Genomic DNA, 21720 nt, shown 5'->3' on the forward strand with positions numbered 1-21720 from the left:
AACAGGTTATTTGAATTTCCCGACACATTGGTCTTCGAATCCCATACCTGACCATGCGGTATTTATATTACCGTATCCCAAGCCCGTAATAGGGAAAATAAGTTAAGAGTATTTACCTGAGCTAGCTCCTGTCTTAAATAGCAAGAATTATAATAACTCAGCCGTATTCACTTAAGTAAGCGTAGGTACAATTTACCGGAAGGCTCTAGTCTGGAACGATGGTATAAATAACCAATTAGAATACTAACGGGTCTTTAATTTAAGCCTAAGCTTAGACCGGTTAGTTTTAAGGAAATATACGGTTCAAGCGCATGATTAAGCGAAGACCGGATAGAACGTTATTTAGACCCGACAAGTTCGAATACTTGTATAATATGGGTATACTAAATACATTCTGGATTTTGAGACAAAAATGATAACGTTTGACCCGTTTCGGTCAATCTACGCAAACTAGTTACGTAACCGAACCGAACGCAAAAAGGGCGATACGGGTAGTCAAAAGATTCAAATGCAAGTTCCCTGATATAATATGCTTTAATTATGATATAATATCAGTAAGTTATGTCCTATATTGCCCGGAATAATTTTAAACCCAATTTACGCCTTAAAAGGGCATTTTGGTCATTTAAAAGATAATAAAAGAGTAAAGTTAGAAATCTGAGTTTCGGGTCTGAGTCATACAGTAAATATACTTAATATGACATATTATATCAGTAGGGTATGACCCATATATCAAATTTACCATTTAAAACCAAACTATGCACCGTAGGGGTATTTTAGTAAATTCACAAGGGCTAAAAACGCCAAAACTGGAAGTCTGAGTTTATATACTTATACTTACTGTTATTATATGAAAATATGCAAGTTACATCAGTAGGTATAGGTCTTATATATTTAAAACAAGTATAACGCTTACTATGCGCGTAAAACGCTAAATATGCGATTTAAGGGCGTTTTCGGGTTTTCAAATTAAATCTGAGATTTTTATATTTCCAGAATACTTAAAATAATTTATTCATCGTATAAAATCAGTAGAAAAAGGTTTCGGGTCAAAAGGGTGTGTAAAACTCATTTTATGGCTAAAACGGTCAAAACCGACATAAGCCGAAATGACCAGGCGATCTAGGATCCGTTCAGCCAAAAATTAATTAAAAATCATCAAAATTCCCAGAATATTATATTACTTCTGTTGGTAAAGAGTTTCGTATCAAAACGTGGCCAGAAACGGGTTCTACGCGAAAAGGACCGTTTATGTAAATTTATAATATAGTTTTACGCTAATGGCCATAACTCACAATCTGGACCATCTACTGATCCGAAACTTTCGGTGCAAGTTTATATAATAAAAATAAAGATTTCTACTCTTTCACTTTTCCAAAAATCACGTTTTATATCAAAAAGGGCAAGGTAGTCAACTTTATGCATAAATCGGAAACATGCATTCGAATAGGCTAAGCATAGACTTAATCAATGAAAATTCCAGAAAGTTTAACCAAAATAAAAATGGTCAAAAATACTTTCCAATACAGATCTCGAACATGCATGTACGAATCCGAATCGATAGTCTACGAAATAGTCGTTTTACAAGACTTTCGGTTCCGATTCGTGTCTATACTATAGATTGTCGAGTGGATGATGATAAAACACATTCTTATATGTATTACAAGTTATTTATGATGATCAATCAGATTGCATGTCTAATATATTAACATTCAAGCTTATTTTTGCGAAAATCAATTCTGTTGACTTTTTAGAAACATGTTTGACTCGACATTTAGCATGCATGTAGTGGGAATCAGAGAGTACCCTTCAGAGGGTTTGTTTCCCACATAAATACCAATCTATAACAAGTTTCAATTCGAGAAATGACTGAAAGAAATCCGTTTAATCAGAAAGTCAAAGGTTATGAACACCCAGTTTGACTTTTAGCAATAAACACAACAAGAACGGATTAAAGAACGAATTGAAGGCTTACAAGAGTCCTATAGGTGTTTAGTGAACACTAGGAGTCGGCCTTGTTGATCAGATTTCCTCCAGAAAGCTTGCTTGAAAGTTCTTGGTAGAGAGCTTCTTGTTCTTCAATTGCAAATGATCAAAAATGAGGTGATGATCTGATTTAAACCAGAATTTTCGAGGTTCCTGTAGTAGTAGGCATGCAAGGCATGTTATTGGTGCATTTGGAGGCGAAACCAGCTGTTAGGCACCCAAAATCGGACTCAAATAACCCATTTTTGAAGTTTCTGTCGCTGGGCAACCCACGCGGCCCGCTTGGGCTTTCCCAGGCGGGTCGCCTGACCCCTGGTTCAGCCAACCACTTTTAAACATTGACAGAAATGACCCCTGAACTTGTACGCGATGTTTCGGCTACTTTTCTCGACCCGTAAACCCCCAAACTTGGTTTTTAAGAACCTTAGGACTTTTACCAACATGGTAATGCCCTCGGATAACTTTGCGCTCAACCGAAAAGCCATGAAATTCGACGTTGACGCTTTTAGTCCCTTAAGTACGGTTTTGGCCATAACTTTCTCATACATTGACGAAACTTCACGAAATTTTTACCACATATTCTAGTGAGTATATTTTAGCTATACAAAGCTTCGGGTCTGCCAAAAGTTCACTCAGAGGTATAAATTAAACATGTTGACACTTTTGGCCCCTATAGTTTGAAATACTTCACTTTTGTGCAATTTCCGCGTCGTATGATCCATGAACCATCCGTTTAAGGTTATAAACATTATGTAGGGTTATCATAGAGTCTATTTATCCATTGTTGACACTTTGGACCCTTACGTTCCATAGTTTTCACCGTTTGTCACTTTTAGTCCCTCTAAAGTATGTTTTCACATAACGGAACCTTATGACACGTGTCAAGACATTATTGGACGAAATTTTTCGAGGTGTTACATTAGATGTCACCATGTGTGTGATTATTTGTATATTATGTGTATTAGTTATATTATTTTAGGACTTGAAATAATATAACTCACCAAAATACCAAGAAATTACAATACAAAATATTAACAAAATACCAAGAAATGAATATATAATTTATACCTAAAAATATTGGAGAAACCGAACAAGGAATATAATTCATAAAAATATTCCGGAATTAAATTCGTAAGTATATTTTGATAAACGGTATTTTGGAGATCAAGAAAGCAAAAATATGATTTTTATAATTATTACAAAGATATATCATATATTTTTGACAAGAAGAAAATATATTATTTTTGGGTAAATAAAAATATATATGTTTTCTTGAAATTATTAGAAGATATATTAATTTTTGGGAGAAAATATATATTTTCTTAAATAAACATAGAATACATTATTTTTGGGTTAAAAACAGATTTATATATATTTTCTAAGTTAAACTTGAAAATATATTATTTTTGATGTTTAAATGAAACTACAATTATTTTTGCCAAGGGAAAAATTATAAATATTTTTTCTATGTAAGTTTTCTAAAAATATATATTTTGAGAATATATATTGGTGAATTTATTAGAAATACTATTCCGGAAAAGTTAATACAAAAATTAAGTATAAGAATACTTAATAAACACAAATAGAATACGTATTCTTGTACGTATAAATACACCGGAATACCCCACTGATACTTATAAAAAATACACAAGATTAAGAATATGAGTATGAATACACCCATCCTTGGGAAATTATACATGTACAAATACATAAATGTGTCAAGTTAAAATGTATTATTTTAATAAATATTCCAAAATTTAATAAATATAATTTAAGTTAAAATATTTATTATTTTAACAAATAATTAAATACTTGGAATAATATTGATAACACAATGAAACGTAACTCAAAGACACTAATTTAGACTAATGTCAAGGCACGACCCACTCGTCTAATAAACCATAGTACATTGTAGGTAGTCGTGCACTCTAGAGGAAGCTTTGGGCTACTTGATTGAAGGACGCAAAACTGTGAGTTCATGTCCCCCTTTTCTTTTAACTGCTTTCGGTTTTATAACTTCGGGGGTGAAGTACATGTTACAAAATGTTTACAAATGGTATGGTTAGCTAAGGAATGAACTGTTAGATCATGTGAATGGGTAGGCGCATGTTAATGGTCTTCCAGCCGGAAGCCCGGTACAAAATCTGCTAGGTTTGAGCTTTCCTACGCCGTTGCACACATGTTAATGGTCTTGCAAACCATTAATTGATCTGTTTCCTTGTTGCTTTCATACCGGGGTTTACAAATACATACATACTTATAATGATTACAAGGTTTATTCGTGCACACATACAAAACACATGAACTCGCTCAACTTTTGTTGATGTTTTCAAACTACATGTATTTTAGGAAACTAAATGTGGATCTGGCGGGAGCTGAAGTTTTCAAGTCGTGTCACTAATAAAAGATATCATCCTGTGTCAAAGGGTTTGGGTTGTGTATCTTATCCCGGATAAGATACATAGTTCAAAGCCTAGCTTTTAGTAGTGTCTTTTGTCGAGTCCTTATGGAACTCTAAACAATTTGAATGGTCTGTAATATGGATATGAAGTTTGTGTTTGGATTTTAAGACAATGTTGTTTGTAATGTTTTAAAACTATCTATGGATGAACATCTTGGGTTTTATCATATAGTTGTTTGTTATGGCTGAATGCAATGATATTAAGCAAGTCACACATAATCACGCTTCCGCAAAAGTCAGGGTGTGACAGTTTGGTATCAGAGCTTCGATTGTAGCGAACTAGGATTCTTTCTCGAGTCTAGACTACAATCAATAGGGCTCTCACGAAAATACTTCTACAACATGTTTTTGTTGCATACACAAAACGCCCAGATCCATGGAACAAACGTTTTACAAAGGAAAGACAAGAAACACAATGCAAGGTCATATTGGTGGTTTAGTCTGGGGTAGACTAGGAAGGATTGAAAAGTTTCTTGAAAGATAATGTGAATACATGATTGAGTGATAACTGTCTTGATTGCATACTACGTGTTAGTGGTTAATATATGTGCACATGTTATGATTGTTATGGTACAGGCATCATGTCTTCTTCAGAGAGCGAATTATCAGACGTTGATGACCCTATGGCTGTCGTCTCAGATTATGAGATTGCACCTGAGCCAGAGATACTTACGTCAGACACTGAGAGTGACCCTGACATGCTATCGGATGACGAGGACGACTTCCAGCCGTTCGCGTTGCCCGACTTTGGCGATGATTTACCCCTTGCTGATGGTATCCCAGACGAGGATCCTTTTGTCATTCCTGTTCTAGTCCATGATCATCTTATCATTGGTTATCCCGATGGTGAGCACATCATGGCTCTGATCCTCGATCCTGTCCCTCTCGTGGACATTCCTCCTAGGATTGGCCTTTCAACAATTTGTTTGATGACGATCTCGATTTGTTTGCAGACGGTTCTCCTGTTGACGCCCAGGGTGATGGAGAGATAGATGAGGATGTTATTGTTGTTCCACCTCCTGAGATTCCTATATTGAGTTATCCTCTGATTATAGTTTACACTCCATTTCAGACTCCTTTGAGTCTGTGACGTCTTCAGCTTTACAGGCGGTCGGATTACAGCGTTACGCTACTGATTCTGATGATGGTACTGCTATGTCTGCTGCACCATCTCCTCCACATGACCCCGAGCCTGGTCCTGAGCCAGATCTTGTTCCTCTTGATCAGCCTGATGTTGCACCTGCTGATCCCTAGCCGATACCCGATCCTGACCATGTTCCATTTGGTTTACTAGACATTGCACCTCTTGTTCCTGACCCAGTTCCTGCACCCGTTGATTTCCCTCTTGTTGAGCCATTTATTCCTCCACCCGCACCCGCCGATGTTGCTCCTCTCCCTCCTGTAGAGTCCGATGTCCATCGCACCGACTTACCTATCGTTTTCTTACAGGACGCCCTGCACCCCGTCTAGGGTAAGGTACTTCAGGTCAGCACCCGCATGACGATCCTTTTGCTTCAACAGCTTTTCCTCAGACCCCTCAGGCTGCACCGTTTACTCCTTTCACTTCTTCACCACTTGATGAGCCATTCCGATGGTTCCCACCATACTTTATGCCGATTTCAGATCCCTATCATCCCTCCCATTTTGTTGGCTATACACGGGATGAGTTGCTTTTATCACTTCAACTTCAGTTTGAGATTATGAGTCGCAGAGTTTTGGAGCTTGAGCTGACTCCACGCCCCCTACCGTGTCCTTGTCAGCCTACTTATGTTCCCCCACATTCATCACCGTCTCCATTTGCACATCCACCTGCTCCTCTTACTCCTTTCCCAGGTTTTGATGCTCGATTCCTAACTGTTGAGCAGCAGATCAGTTATTTACTTCGTCGAGTATACGAGATCAAGGAGGAGCTTGCGCATGTTCGCAGCTTGCTTTTCTTCCCTCCTCCTCCTTCTCCACCATCAGCATAGTTGGTTTTTGGTCTTATGCAGATTGCATTACTTTTGGTGAGAGCGCCACTATTGAGCCGAGATTGTGAAGACTTTTGAAGACCACTTTTTGACTATGTGATTTTTGTACATTGACAGACTTATTGGACAAGGGTAGTGTGACCATGTGTCCCTTTTGATGTGATACACTTTGTAAACAATGTAACTGTGGTCGATGATTAATGAAAGCTCAATCGTCATGTTCTCACTAAACACATTGTTGGATTACTTGTTTATGCTATGATTGTGTTGTTGCATGCTTGCTTGCTATGATAAATGCTATTATATATGCGTACTATTTATTATTTAGCGAATAAGACCTGACCTATCCGATCTTCTTCTTAGAAAATGCCTCATCGAAGGAACAATCAACTGCCCACGACCGAGGCAGAACTACAGGAACGCATCTCACAGGCAATCACACAACATGAGGCCCTTCGCTCCGAACACAGCGGAGGCACCTCAGGGAATAACCCACCTAACGGTAATGTTTAAGTCACCTAAGACACATTACAATACGTTTGGGCATTTCCAAAAGTGTGCTTTGCTAATGCTTTCTGTGAATGATGTTGCTTACGTACAGGCTGTACTTACAAGCAGTTTCTGGACTGCAAGCCTCTGAACTTTGATGGCACTGGAGGTGTCGTAGCTTTTGTGAGATGGGTTGAGAAGACAGATTTTGTGTTGCGGATGAGTAAATGTGCGCCAGAGCATCAAGTCACGTACATTTCTGGACTGTTTCTAGATGGGGCTCTGTCATGGTGGAACCTTCAGGTTCAAACTTTGGGTGAGGCTGCTGCGTATGCGTTGTCATGGGATGAGTTGAAAGAGCTGATGCGAAAGAAGTACTGTTCGAGGGCAGAAATCCAGAAGTTGGAAACTGAATTTTGGAATTTGAAAATGGAAGGTCCTAAAGTAGCTGAATATGTTCAGAGATTTCATGATTTGTCTCGTATTGTCCCCTATTTGGTAGAACCAGAGTTCAAGCGGGTTGAACGTTTCATCGGGGGATTGGCACCCCAGATTCTCAGCATGGTCACTGCTTCTAAGCCTCCAACAATCACTGAAGCAATCGACTTGAGTGTGGCACTGACTGAAGAAGCAATTAGATTGGGCAAGTTTTCGATCTCTGAGCCAAAGAAGAAAGAGACTCATGTGGAGTCGTCTGGAGAAAACAAAAGGAAATTTTCGAATTTCAAGAAAGGTACTCGTGTGAACAACAACAATGCCAACAAGTGTAGGGACGCTAATCCGCCAGTTGAGGCACAAGCTGGCGCTACAAATGTTGAGAATAAAGGAAAAGGGTATATGGGTACCCTACCAAAGTGCGACACTTGTCAGTTTCATCATGCTGGTCGTTGCAGAATTGTGAAACTTGTGGAAAAGTTGGTCATTCTAAGGAGACATGCTGGTATGGAACCGGACGTGGAAACGGTGGGAAATGAGGAAATGGAAACGGTAATGGTAACCGTGGTGGAAATGTTTTTGGGAATAGAAATCAGGGAGGTAATGGAAACAAGAACAGAAATGGGAATCAGGCGGGAAATGGAAACCGCGGGGGAAATAATAACAACAACCAAGAAGGACGCAACCATAACAACAATCAGGGTGGTACTGGAAACGGACGCGGTCAAGGTTGCTTTGGTTGCGGCGAAATAGGGCATTTTAAGCGGGATTGCCCAAAGAATAACCAAGCTCGTGGAAGAGTGTTCAACATTGGAGCTAGGGAAGCACGCCAGGATCCGAATGTGGTTACTGGTACGTTCCCTATTAATCAACATTTTGCATCTGTGCTATTTGATATTGGTGCCGACTATAGCTTCGTATCTCTAGAGTTTAAGAATATACTTGGTTTAGTAGCAAGTAAGTTAGACATCCCGTACTCAATAGAACTAGCTAATGGGAAGCTAGTAGAAGCCAATGAAGTGACCAGAGGATGTGTTATAGAGCTTGGAGAGCGTGAGTTTTCGTTAGACCTTCTGCCAGTGGAATTGGGAAACTTCGACGTCGTAGTTGAGATGGATTGGTTGTCGAGTAATCGAGCTGAGATTGTTTGCCATGAGAAGGTTATCCGCATTGCGATGGCGAATGAAGAGACGATTGTGATTCATGGGGAGAAGCAGGATACGCCTCTACGGATTATTAGTTGTTTGAAGGCATGGAAGTTTTTGCGTAAAGGGTGTGTTGCCTTCTTAGCTCACGTCGTGGACAAAGAGGCCGAAGAACCGAAGCTAGAAGATATCCCTGTGGTAAGGGAATATCCTGAAGTCTTCCCCGAAGACTTACCAGGATTACCTCCTCAACGACAAGTCGAGTTCCGCATTGACTTGGTTCCCGGCGCCGCGCCTGTAGCCAAGGCACCTTATCGACTTGCGCCTTCAGAGATGCAAGAGTTGTCCATGCAGCTTCAGGAGTTGCTAGATAAGGGATTTATAAGGCCAAGCTTCTCGCCTTGGGGAGCTCCAGTACTATTCGTCAAGAAGAAGGATGGTAGTTTTCGAATGTGTATCGACTACCGAGAGCTAAACAAGTTAACCATCAAGAATCGGTATCCCTTGCCAAGGATTGATGATTTATTCGATCAACTTCAGGGATCAAGTTGCTATTCCAAGATCGATCTTCGATCAGGTTATCACCAGCTAAAGATTCAGGAAGAGAGTATACCGAAGACTGCCTTCAGAACTCGTTATGGACATTACAAGTTTCTAGTGATGCCGTTTGGGTTGACAAATGCGCCGGCAGTATTTATGGATTTGATGAATCGGGTTTGCAAGCCATATCTCAATAAATTCATGATCGTATTTATCGATGATATTTTGATCTATTCGCGGACGAAGGAAGACCATGAGCAACACCTCAGAGCCATCTTAGAGCTGCTAAAAAAGGAGAAGCTCTACGCTAAGTTCTCAAAGTGCGAGTTTTGGATACTGATGTGTGTAAAATGCAACATATAAATTACATCAAATATGGCATAAAACTAACCCTTTTTAAGTACTAATGTTGGAAAAAGTGTGCTTTTGTCTTCCTTTTGTATTTTCAGGGTTAAATGAGCTTAAATGAACAAAAGAAGCAAAAATGCAGCCAAATCTAACAATAATACAAGAAAAGGAATAAACGTGGCATGCCTGACCCCTCGACATCATCTTCCTAAGCAAAAACAAAAGATCAGAAGGCTGAACACTCCCCGTGCTCATTGAACACGGGGGCGTGCCCAAGTGTCTTTGATGTGTGCGAAGTGTAATATATTTTTGATGTATATTTTAAGCCCTTTTTACACTTTTAGCCAAGTTTTAAATTTATAAAACACGATATTTACTAACACTAAACACACATATGGGCAAGTGCACCCATCGTGGACGTAGTATAGTGTTGGTAAGATACCGAGGTCGTCCAAGGACACAAGAGCTTTTAGTACCGGTTTATCCTCAACGTCTAATCAAATCAAAAAGTTAGAAAAGATTTTTAAACTAAGAAAATAAAAACTAACTAAATGCTGAAAAATAAAAATAAAATAAAAACAGATAGACAAGATGAATCACTTGGATCCGACTCGTGTATTAGTATAACCTTTGATTATTTTCGCACTTTTGCACTTGTTTAAGAGATTATCTTAGTTATTGTAGTAGGCCCCTCTTTTGAAGGCGACGTTACCCTCAACCCAGTAGTTTGAGTCAGCAAGGATACAATCCTAAAGGGTTGGATTATTGGAAGATAATGAATTAAGTTATTAATGCAAATTATGGTAGGCCCCGCTTTTGGCGGTGACGTTACCCTCGACTAAGTAGTCTGAGTCAGCAGGGATACAGTCCTAAATAGCCGGGTTATAGTATTAATAGTAGTTAACTTATGAGGGGGTCAAAGAGTTTGGATCCCCGCCATCCAATACCTATGGGCATTGAAGGTGATCCTACTAAATTTGACCCAGGTCCCTTGCAGGACCTCTAAACGCTGAACAAGGGCAAGACCCTTACCAAACCGTTCCCTTAACCCCCGACCAGGTAGCCAACATACCTCCATATAGACCGTGGAGATATGAATGGTGAAAATCTTTTATTTTATATAGACAGTAAAATAACGCCAAGACACCACGGACAAACGATAAGGAAAGATCACCTTCAACATAAGCAACTAGTTATTAAAGTCATTAATACAAAACCAAATAAAAAGTGCAAAAAATTAAAAATAAAAAGTATTATACTAAACACTTTTCTTCACCAAGTGATGTAAGAGACTTAGGCAAACATGGCCTTGATTGTCAAGAACTCTTACGATCAATCTTGGATGGAAGGTGTGAAACCCGAGTGTTAATGTGCGTATTTTGTGGGAATTATTGTCATTTAAGTGATAATGTGCTTTGAATATGTTAACTACGCAAGTATGTGGTTTTACAGGTTAATCGACGTAATATGACAAAGTTAGAGAGCTTAGCAATGAAAAGGGACGAGCACGAATGATTATTAGAGGGATATCAAGTTAAACGGGAGTTGTTCTGGTCGAGAGATAGCTCGAATGTCAAAGAAACAGAAACTGTAAAACGTAAGTTACGTTTTACAACCGTAGGTTACGATGCATATGAATTGCGTGGGCTTTTGTTGTAAAAGGCCGACATCAAGTTTGGAGAAAAGATAGTCCATGTGATGATGTGAGAAAAGAATTAATGGGATTGAACACCTTAATTAATTATTGGAGTCATACACACCAAAAGAAAGGGTGTGGACACATGTGAGGAGGTTGGTTCTAAAAGATCACATCATCACGTGATCTTGGCAACATAGGAGGTCACAAAGTCAACATTGAACACTGAACAAAAAGAAATGGCAGTCTCGAGGTTTGGAGAAGAGTTTTATAGGAAAGCATTTATTATTATCAATGACTATTCTTTTGGGCCATGTGAGTGGACCGAACATAAAAATCATCCATAGCATGTGGGCTTGAAGATGATAATTATCACATCAGCCAACATAAAATATATACATGCAGCGGGCCTTGAGATGGACTTTTGGAGTCTTTGGATTGGGTCGACATATGTATATGTTGGGCGGCACATGCAGACTTGAGGAGACAACTTTGAGAAAGGCATTAATTGTTGATATGTTCACGTGCTTATTTGAAGCCAACAAAACAATACACATATATTGAGGCAGATTAGGATAATACACAAAGTCAAAACAATTTATTGTCATCATCACATTGGGCCAACGTTTTGGACTCTTGGAGGATTCATATGTGGGCCGACATCAGAGAAAAGTTAATCACGTGAGTGGGCTCGCAGACCTAGGGGGCTCTTGAACAACATTATCGATCATCTCGACGGCAAAAAGGGGGGACGAAAATAGAGGCAGACCAAATTCAACCGAGATGAGCGGCTAAATCACTCGTGGACACTTCGGGTTAATGATTCTTGTGAGACACTTTTAATTCTATTTTTTGTTTTTATTGAGATTTGGATTTGTAGCCGGGTGACAGCCGACTATGTACATGATTATATTATTTGTGTGACAGACAAATCCTGAGTGACAGTCAGAGTTATAATTATGTGTTGAATCCAATTATGCTTTTGTTGATTGAATGATTTCTATGTATGTTTGTTTTAATATTTATCTGATCAATTAATGTTAAGATTTTGAACTGCATAGGTAATTGGTAGGTGTGACAGATTTACTATTCAATCAATAGCATCCAATAAAATCAGAACTAGGTTATTAGTAATTACAGAATCTGAATCCCGGAGTGATCACCTTTTCTCATCATTGTTATTACAACTCAATCTTTTTCTCAATTTTTATTCGTTAATTTAGATAATTATTATAATCAAACACACCGATTTTCTAATTCAGTAGTAATTAATAATACTTTTCATTCGACACTTTCCACAATCCTCCTCTGGTTCGATATCCGACTTACTCTAGCTACCTAGTTTATTTCGGTTTTTGCATGTCACTAACGACAGACATCAAAATGGCGCCGTTGCCGGGGAGGTGTGCGCAAAGTGTTTAGTGTTAAGTTTTAGTTTAAAAAAATAAAAAAATTAAAAAAATTAAAAATTAAAATCCAAAAATAGTGTCAGTTTTGTTTTGTTTTGTTTTGTTCAGATTTATACGTGGTGTTTGTGTTTTTGTGTTTGTGCAGGATGACAGATCTTACAATATTATGCACCTCTCTTAGATGCATTTTGTGCAGGGAACCACTTCACCCGTGTATCGGTTGCCACGAGGCCCGATTTAGACGGGAAAGAGCGAAATTGGCAGAACCACCGATGCCTTGCTATGATAATCCTTCCCCTCCACCATATTTCTATAACTCTGATACAACGGTGGAGGATGGTTATTACTCTGACGGATGGGATCGGGACGAGGATGCTTATTATGAACCAAGGACGGATGGACAATGTTTCTGTTGCGGTCGTTATCATACTTCTGTTTATGATGATGTGTGCGCGGTGTATTTGAAAAATCCAGAGTATTGGAATAAAAAGATGATGGATGCGTACATCTCAACACCGTATCAGGGATACCGACAGTATCATCCCGAGGAATATCCTGAGCCCGAGGGTGTCTATACTTATCAGACCGAGGAAGAGAAAAAGCTTGCTATGTTAGAAGCAAGTTTGTCCAAACTCGAGCAATATTTATCAGCACCCAACCTTTCCGATGAAGATCGAATCAGCTGTCTAGTTTCTAAGTGTGGGAAATTAAAAATGAAGATAGAAATAGAAGAGCGTCTCTCACCATTACCTGTTGATATTAGAGATTATTCTCACATGGAGGAGGAGGTTGTGGAGGATAATACCACACCAATGAATCCTTTATCTGATGAAGAGTCACTGGTGGATCAGATGGTGTGTGAGGATAAGGAGGCAGAGCAGTCTGATGAGATGAATGTGTGTACCGAACCTCTCCCCATATCAATCATTCAAATTAATAAGTGTGGGGAAGAGGGTTCGAGGAAGAAGATGAGAAGGGTGAATCTACAAGACATCAGGGTACATATCGTGAAGTGGATTAGCAAAACCCGCATATGCTTTCTAAACATGCCAATTATACTGACGAGCTTATGGAGATGGCATGTAAATTTCCGGGCATTTGTTGGAAATGTTGTGGGTAAGTGTGCACTAAGACCACCGTAGCGGAAATCAGGTACGGTCTGGCTGAAGACCTTTAAACTTAGCGCTCTCGGGAGGCAGCCCGAGGATGTAGAGTATTGTATTGTATTTTGGTTTGGTTTCGTTTCGTTTTGGTGTTGGTTCTGTTTTGGCAGGTCACTACGTTTAATTCTTGCGGATGCAATGATTCAAGTGTGGGGATGTTTGGCAACATCCCCGATGAGATGTCAGAGAATCCAAGAGGAGTTTACGCCCCTGTCTGATCACAGCAGCTGCACCGCTACAGACACTTGCTGATTTACTGATCAGGTCAATGTGTCTCTCTATCCTTTATTTTATTTGTTTTTGTGTTTTTGGTGGTGTGAATCTTTGTGTTGGGAATGGTGTCAATTGTGAGTCGTCTAGGTTGTTAGCCGTTCATGGTTTGTGGGTGGTACCTCTCGAGTTTAGATTATAAATTGCACCATACATTGGGGACAATGTATCCCAAGTGTGGGGATGCGGTAACTCGGGAGAGGGTTGGTAAGATTGGTGATGTTAAATGCTTGAAGGGTTGAAATTTGAAAAAATTGAAAATTTTAAAAATTTTTGTTTCTCAAGTATGCTTGAACTACATGAAAACCAACATTTTCAATTGCTAGAGGGTTTCTTGCTGATATTAAATTAACTTAGATCCCTAGTCATGGTTGTCCCTTTAAGTTTCATGAGAGTATTTCTGACATGTTTTAGAAAATAGTTGAGAAGAGATGCCTAACTAGGGGTAACATGCTTTAGGAATTACACATGCTACGTGTCGGCAACCCAATTTCCTTTTGTTCGGTGAGATATTTGAGCCTACTAGATTGTTAGTTGAATTACAATAAATGTTCAATTGTCGAGTGTAGGCCATATGTTGCTTTGTATTAGAACTTGTGTGGTTTGATACGTGCCGAGACTGTGGTTTAGCGTATGCATATAAATGATAAAGGCATTAGGATCCCTTCCATTGTGTTATATGTTGATTGTTTATCCACCCACCTTAGTTAACCATGTTGAGCCTTATACCTTTCGTTTGTTACACCTTGTTCGACCCGTTTGATTACCAACCATGAATAAAAATTGTGTGTTAGATATTTATTGAAAGAAAAAAAAAAAGAAAAAAAAATTGAAAAGAGAAAAAAGAAAAAAGAAGGAAAAAAAAATCATTGTTATGTTCGTGATAAATAAATGGGTCGAAAATTAACCCAACGTGTTAGTAGTTATTGTGAATAAGCTGATATGGTTTGGTATTCTTTTGTGTTCGCCATCTAAATATAAAAAAAAAAGCCAAAAATATTTCCCTACCTTTACCCTTAACCCAAAACCCGTAAGTACTTTTGATATGTGCTACGTTAATTGATACAGTGGAGGTGTGATTGCCGTACAAGCTTATGATTGCAAGGTAGCGTATTTGGTTTTGAGTGAATTATATACTAGCACATTACACGCTAGTCTTGATTGAGCCGAGAGGAGTGATTATTGTGAGGGGCGTGTGGCATGTGTGTAGTATCATAAGCATGTTAGTTTTAGTTAGACAAGTCTTAAATTGTTTTAAATACGTATCATTTATTTGTCAGATTGTCAATCTCGATTGTGTCAGTCTATGGGACGGGTATGACTTGGGACCTTAAACTGTTGATTCGGTAAGAGATTTAATGGTGATTTGTTAATAAGGTGAATAATGTTTGTAATGGTTGCTTGAGGACAATTAATGTTAAGTGTGGGGATGTGATGGAAGGTGTGAAACCCGAGTGTTAATGTGCGTATTTTGTGGGAATTATTGTCATTTAAGTGATAATGTGCTTTGAATATGTTAACTACGCAAGTATGTGGTTTTACAGGTTAATCGACGTAATATGACAAAGTTAGAGAGCTTAGCAATGAAAAGGGACGAGCACGAATGATTATTAGAGGGATATCAAGTTAAACGGGAGTTGTTCTGGTCGAGAGATAGCTCGAATGTCAAAGAAACAGAAACTGTAAAACGTAAGTTACGTTTTACAACCGTAGGTTACGATGCATATGAATTGCGTGGGCTTTTGTTGTAAAAGGCCGACATCAAGTTTGGAGAAAAGATAGTCCATGTGATGATGTGAGAAAAGAATTAATGGGATTGAACACCTTAATTAATTATTGGAGTCATACACACCAAAAGAAAGGGTGTGGACACATGTGAGGAGGTTGGTTCTAAAAGATCACATCATCACGTGATCTTGGCAACATAGGAGGTCACAAAGTCAACATTGAACACTGAACAAAAAGAAATGGCAGTCTCGAGGTTTGGAGAAGAGTTTTATAGGAAAGCATTTATTATTATCAATGACTATTCTTTTGGGCCATGTGAGTGGACCGAACATAAAAATCATCCATAGCATGTGGGCTTGAAGATGATAATTATCACATCAGCCAACATAAAATATATACATGCAGCGGGCTTTGAGATGGACTTTTGGAGTCTTTGGATTGGGTCGACATATGTATATGTTGGGCGGCACATGCAGACTTGAGGAGACAACTTTGAGAAAGGCATTAATTGTTGATATGTTCACGTGCTTATTTGAAGCCAACAAAACAATACACATATATTGAGGCAGATTAGGATAATACACAAAGTCAAAACAATTTATTGTCATCATCACATTGGGCCAACGTTTTGGACTCTTGGAGGATTCATATGTGGGCCGACATCAGAGAAAAGTTAATCACGTGAGTGGGCTCGCAGACCTAGGGGGCTCTTGAACAACATTATCGATCATCTCGACGGCAAAAAGGGGGGACGAAAATAGAGGCAGACCAAATTCAACCGAGATGAGCGGCTAAATCACTCGTGGACACTTCGGGTTAATGATTCTTGTGAGACACTTTTAATTCTATTTTTTGTTTTTATTGAGATTTGGATTTGTAGCCGGGTGACAGCCGACTATGTACATGATTATATTATTTGTGTGACAGACAAATCCTGAGTGACAGTCAAAGTTATAATTATGTGTTGAATCCAATTATGCTTTTGTTGATTGAATGATTTCTATGTATGTTTGTTTTAATATTTATCTGATCAATTAATGTTAAGATTTTGAACTGCATAGGTAATTGGTAGGTGTGACAGATTTACTATTCAATCAATAGCATCCAATAAAATCAGAACTAGGTTATTAGTAATTACAGAATCTGAATCCCGGAGTGATCACCTTTTCTCATCATTGTTATTACAACTCAATCTTTTTCTCAATTTTTATTCGTTAATTTAGATAATTATTATAATCAAACACACCGATTTTCTAATTCAGTAGTAATTAATAATACTTTTCATTCGACACTTTCCACAATCCTCCTCTGGTTCGATATCCGACTTACTCTAGCTACCTAGTTTATTTCGGTTTTTGCATGTCACTAACGACAGACATCAGATCCCGAGACGACTCACACACTCTATGATGGACAATGGATGATGGTGGTGGATGATGGTGTTGTGATGGTGGTGGGTGGTGGATGAAGTGTGAGAGAGGTGGTGTGCCAAGGGATGAGTTGAAATGAAGCCAAACACTCCTATTTATAGGCTGAACAGAAGGCTGGGCACGGCCCCGTGTCCGCTGGACACGCCCCCGTGCCCGTCTGACACTCTCTCTCTTCATTAATTGTAATTCGCAATTACAATTAATGCGCCTGCTGTACTTTCGCCACGCCCCCGTGTTCACTGGACACGGCCCCGTGGTGGGCAATAGAAGCTTCTATAGGTTTCTCTTTTCTGCTGCTTCTTGGGCACGACCCCGTGCTGGCTGAGCACGGGGCGTGTTCAGTCTTCTGCCTTCTCTATTTTGCTTGGGAAGATGCCGTTGAGGGGTCGGGCAATCCACTTTTGTTCCTTTTCTTGTATTTATGTTAGATTTAGCTGTCTTTTTGCTTCTTTTGTGAATTTGAGCTCATTTAGTCCTGAAAATACAAAAGGAAGACAAAAACACTCTTTTTCCAACATTAGTACTTAAAAGGGTTAGTTTTATGCCTCATTTGATGTAATTTATATGTTGCATTTTACACACATCAAATACCCCCACACTTGAACTTTTGCTTGTCCTCAAGCAAAACTCTTTAATATGTGGCTTACACTCCCAAATGGAATGGGTAGAAGAGAAGGTTTTGGCTTGTCATAGAGTGTTGAGAATCCAAGATTTTTTTGGGTTTTATTTTTATTTATTTACAATCCTATTCGTTATGATTTATTTAGAACATTTCATAGGATAAATTACTTATTTGGGCATAACATGCCTTTTTTAAAATTCCATTTATAAACAAGTTCACATACCTCACGGGAGAAATCATTCACACTCGGCCGAAGGTGTATTTTTAGTGAATCACTCGAGAGCGGCATGGAACTTATTCCTACCATAAGCTTTCCAAGCAATCAATCCTCCTCCTTTTTAACTTGTTACCTTTGTAAATATCAAGAGGACTTTTTGGGTATAGGCTTGGGCTAAAGGTGGGTGAATGGGTTAGTAGAAAAGGGCGAAAAGCGTAAAAAGCGTCGGTTTTCGTAAAACACTTTGTTTTAGTGACTTTTTATTTTGAAGTATTTTTCCAAACAAGCTTTTTGTTTTAAGAGCTTTGTTTGCTTATTTCTAACTTCATCATATCTTTTTTTTTTCTGTCACACGAAAAACCGAGCTTGTTACTAAAATAAAGGGTGAAAAATAAAAAGGGTTTTTTGGTGGGTAAAAAGGTTTTAGGGTAAAGAAATGAAAGGTTTAGGCTCAAAGGGGTTAACTAGGGGGATTTTGGGTAGGTAAAAAAAATGAAAAATAATGGTGTAGAAAGAAAAATGGTTAGTCCTAATGCCTCCATCATTTACTTACTTGGGGTTAAGTTGGTAAGGACCGGGAATGAATCGTCGTGGCAAGTTCTAGAGTCGTAAGAACCAAGCGGCTATTCACACAAGAAACGAAAAATGAGCATTTAGTCTAAAGATGTAAATTTGTATGCTCAATAAAGGCTCAAAACTCACTTTTTGTGGGAATGGGTTTTTCTATGTGATCAAGTATATATAATCAAATTTTAACTAAGCTTGTCATGCCTTTTCATAATTTTCTTATGTTGGTTCTTATTATCACGACGCTCTCGGTTGTAAATTTGTAAAAATATAACCTTATTAATCTTAGGATTCCTAACTTAAACTTTAGACAGGTAAAAAAAATGAAAATTTTTGAAAAATTTGGGGTGTTTAGCGGTTCCAATAGAGTTTTGTGTAAGGCTTGTTACTAGGACTTGCAAAATTTCAAGGTTTTAGCATCCCCCCACACTTAAATTACACATTATCCTCAATGTGTCCCAAAAATAAATTTTTAGGTTGATCAAATGTGTAATATGGTGTTAAAAGCAAAAATTTATGTTACTGGCAGTCTGGACACGGCCCCGTGGGGACCGAACACGACCCCGTGTTTAGGTGCCAGTAATGAAAATTAAAGAAAAGAAACAGAAGCCTGGACACGGGGGCGTGTCTGGTGAACACGGCCCGTGTCCAGTTACCTGAACTGGGCATTTTTCTGCAGGGGGTTCAGCACGGGGCCGTGTTGGTTGGACACGGCCCGTGTTGAACCTTCTGTAATGGAGAAATTGATGTCGGTTGCCTTGTTCTTGTGCATGGGGTCATTTATCTCGTTCCCATTTTCATCCCTTACCACCACGAGTGTGTTTTATTCCTGCAAATTAAAATTAAAAGATTAAACTAAACTAAGGATAGTTCCGCGGAATGCCTCCGTGGTGCGCCACGTTTATAAGGGTCCTTGGCTAGACCCAATGTGAGGTTATATATTTTCCGAGTGGGATGTTTGGCATCCCATGTTGCACCGTCGGAGAGCAGCATCCAAACTCGAATCAATAACCTTCATATAGTTGACCGGGTCGTCGTCCTCTATTCTCTTCCCAACCCCGAATTTTACTTCATCATCCCCGTACCTTAGGGTGAGCGTTCCGTCATTCATGTCTACCGCTGCTTGTGCGGTGGCAAGAAATGGTCTCCCTAGTATGAGGGGGACCTCGGTGTTTTCCTCCATATCGAGTATGACAAAATCGGCCGGATAGACGAATTTGTTTACCTTTACTAGGACATTTTCGATGACACCTTGTCGGAATTTGACGGATCGATCAGCAAGTTGTATGCTTATTTTTGTAAGACTCGTTGTTCCTAGGCCGAGTCTTTTAAACATTGATGAGGGAATGAGGTTAATGCTAGCCTCAAGGTCGGCTAGTGCATTACGAACGGGGGAGTCCCCGATTGAGCAGGGAATCGTGAAGCTTCCAGGATCGATTTTCTTTTGGGGGAGTTTGTTGAGTACGAGGGCAGAGCATTCTTCGCCTAAGTTAACTAATTGCAAAGTTTCAATTTTCTTTTTATGAGTAAGGAAGTCCCTCATGAACTTAGAGTATTTGGGCATTTGGGTTAGGATATCAATAAAAGGAATATTGACATGCAATTGTTTTAATAGACTTTCGAATTTTGCGAATTGCTCTTTGGTCTTTTGACGAATTAACCTACCGGGGTACGGAACTCGAGGAGCCTTGGTAGGCTCTGATGATGGAGGGGAGTTCTTCTCCTGCAGAGGCGGGGGTATATTTTCTTCTGTCGGCGGTGGCGCTTCCGCAGGCCCCACGGTGCGGTTTCGTAACGTGATGAGATGAACTTGCGCTTTTGGGTTTGTTTCGGTATTGCTTGGTAATGCACCTTGTGGTCTCTTGGAAAAATTTTGAGCTAGTTGATTTAATTGTTTTTCTATGTTTTGAATACTAGCTTGTTGATTTCTAAAATTTGATTCTAATTGTAGAAACCTTTCCGAGTTTTTCTTTTCAGTGTCGGAGATGAGGCGAGATACAGTATCTTCAAGCCTTTCTCGTCCACCTTGTTGTTGAGTGAAATTTTGTGACTCATTTCTTGGTTGTTGAAAGTTTGTTCGTTGGGTTTGTTGGTTGCTACTATTGTCGGGTTCTCTCCAACCAAGGTTTGGGTGGTTTCGCCATCCTTGGTTGTAAATGCCCGTTGGAGGACCCGACGGCCTAGGTCTATTATCAATGTAGCTTACCGACTCTTGTTGATCGTCTGTTTCTTTCATATAACTCCAATTTTCATGTGGCCCACCACACCCTTCACAAGCCATAACCGAGACTGTTTTTATCATTTCTAATTTTTTTATTTTTGAAGAAAGGGCCTCGATTTGGGCTTGTAAAGAAGTGCTTTCATCAACCTTATGGGCGCCCGGGGCAATAGATTTATTGCCTCGGGGGGTGTGCCACTGAAAATTGGTTTGAGCAATTTCCTCAATTTGATTATATATTTCATGCGGGCGGCGATTACCTAAAAGTCCCCCGGAGCTAGAGTCGAGTGTTTGCCTTGTGTGTGGCAACAACCCATTATAGAAAGTGGATACTTGTTGCCATATCGCAAGGCCATGATGTGGACACTTTCGCAATAGTTCCTTGAACCTTTCCCAAGTTTCATATAAGGATTCCCCGTCCTCTTGTGAATATGTATTAATTTCAGTCATTAATTTAGCCGTTTTAGCGGGAGGGAAATACTTACATAGAAATTTTTGGGCTAGTTCATCCCAGGTGTTTACCGATCCAGCTGGGAGGGCGTTGAGCCAAGCTTTTGCTCGGTCTTTTAGTGAAAAAGGAAACATTCGAAGGCGGATGGCGTCATTTGATGCTCCATTGATCCGAAAGGTATCACATATTTCTAAGAAATTAGTAATATGTAGATGTGGATCCTCGTCCGCAAGCCCATGGAAGGTTGCGGAGTTTTGGAGCATTTGTATCAAATGCGGCCGAAGTTCGAAGTTATTGGCTTCAACATTCGGTGCATTGATAGCGGCGCCTAGGTTACCTACGGTGGGTCGTAGATAATCCATGAGGGTACGTTGGTCCGCCATTGGAGGTGGATTCCCCGAAACTTTCTCTTGGTTTTTAGCTTTTAGTCTTTTTCTGCGAAAGCGTTCGGGTTCTTCTAGAGGTTCTTTTATGTCCTTATTAGAACTGGAGCTCATACACTATGTAGAATGGCGTCTGGTTCCAAGTCCTGCAATAAAAACAGAAAAGAATGCTGGTCAGAAGGTTCACCACGGCCCCGTGCTCAGTGAACACGGCCCGTGGTCGGAATTACAGTGTTTGTTTTCCAGATCCCA

General features: G+C 39.4%; 1 non-coding gene across 1 annotated transcript; it reads left to right on the forward strand.

Annotated features, from left to right (window-relative positions):
* The first annotated feature begins 20983 nt into the window (after positions 1-20983).
* Positions 20984-21090, forward strand: LOC118480642. The gene has a single exon (XR_004863622.1). It is a non-coding gene; the product is annotated as a small nucleolar RNA R71 (small nucleolar RNA).
* The last annotated feature ends 630 nt before the right edge of the window (positions 21091-21720 follow it).

This window comes from Helianthus annuus, chromosome 7 (genome assembly GCF_002127325.2).
Source record: "Helianthus annuus cultivar XRQ/B chromosome 7, HanXRQr2.0-SUNRISE, whole genome shotgun sequence".
Lineage (NCBI taxonomy): Eukaryota > Viridiplantae > Streptophyta > Magnoliopsida > Asterales > Asteraceae > Helianthus > Helianthus annuus.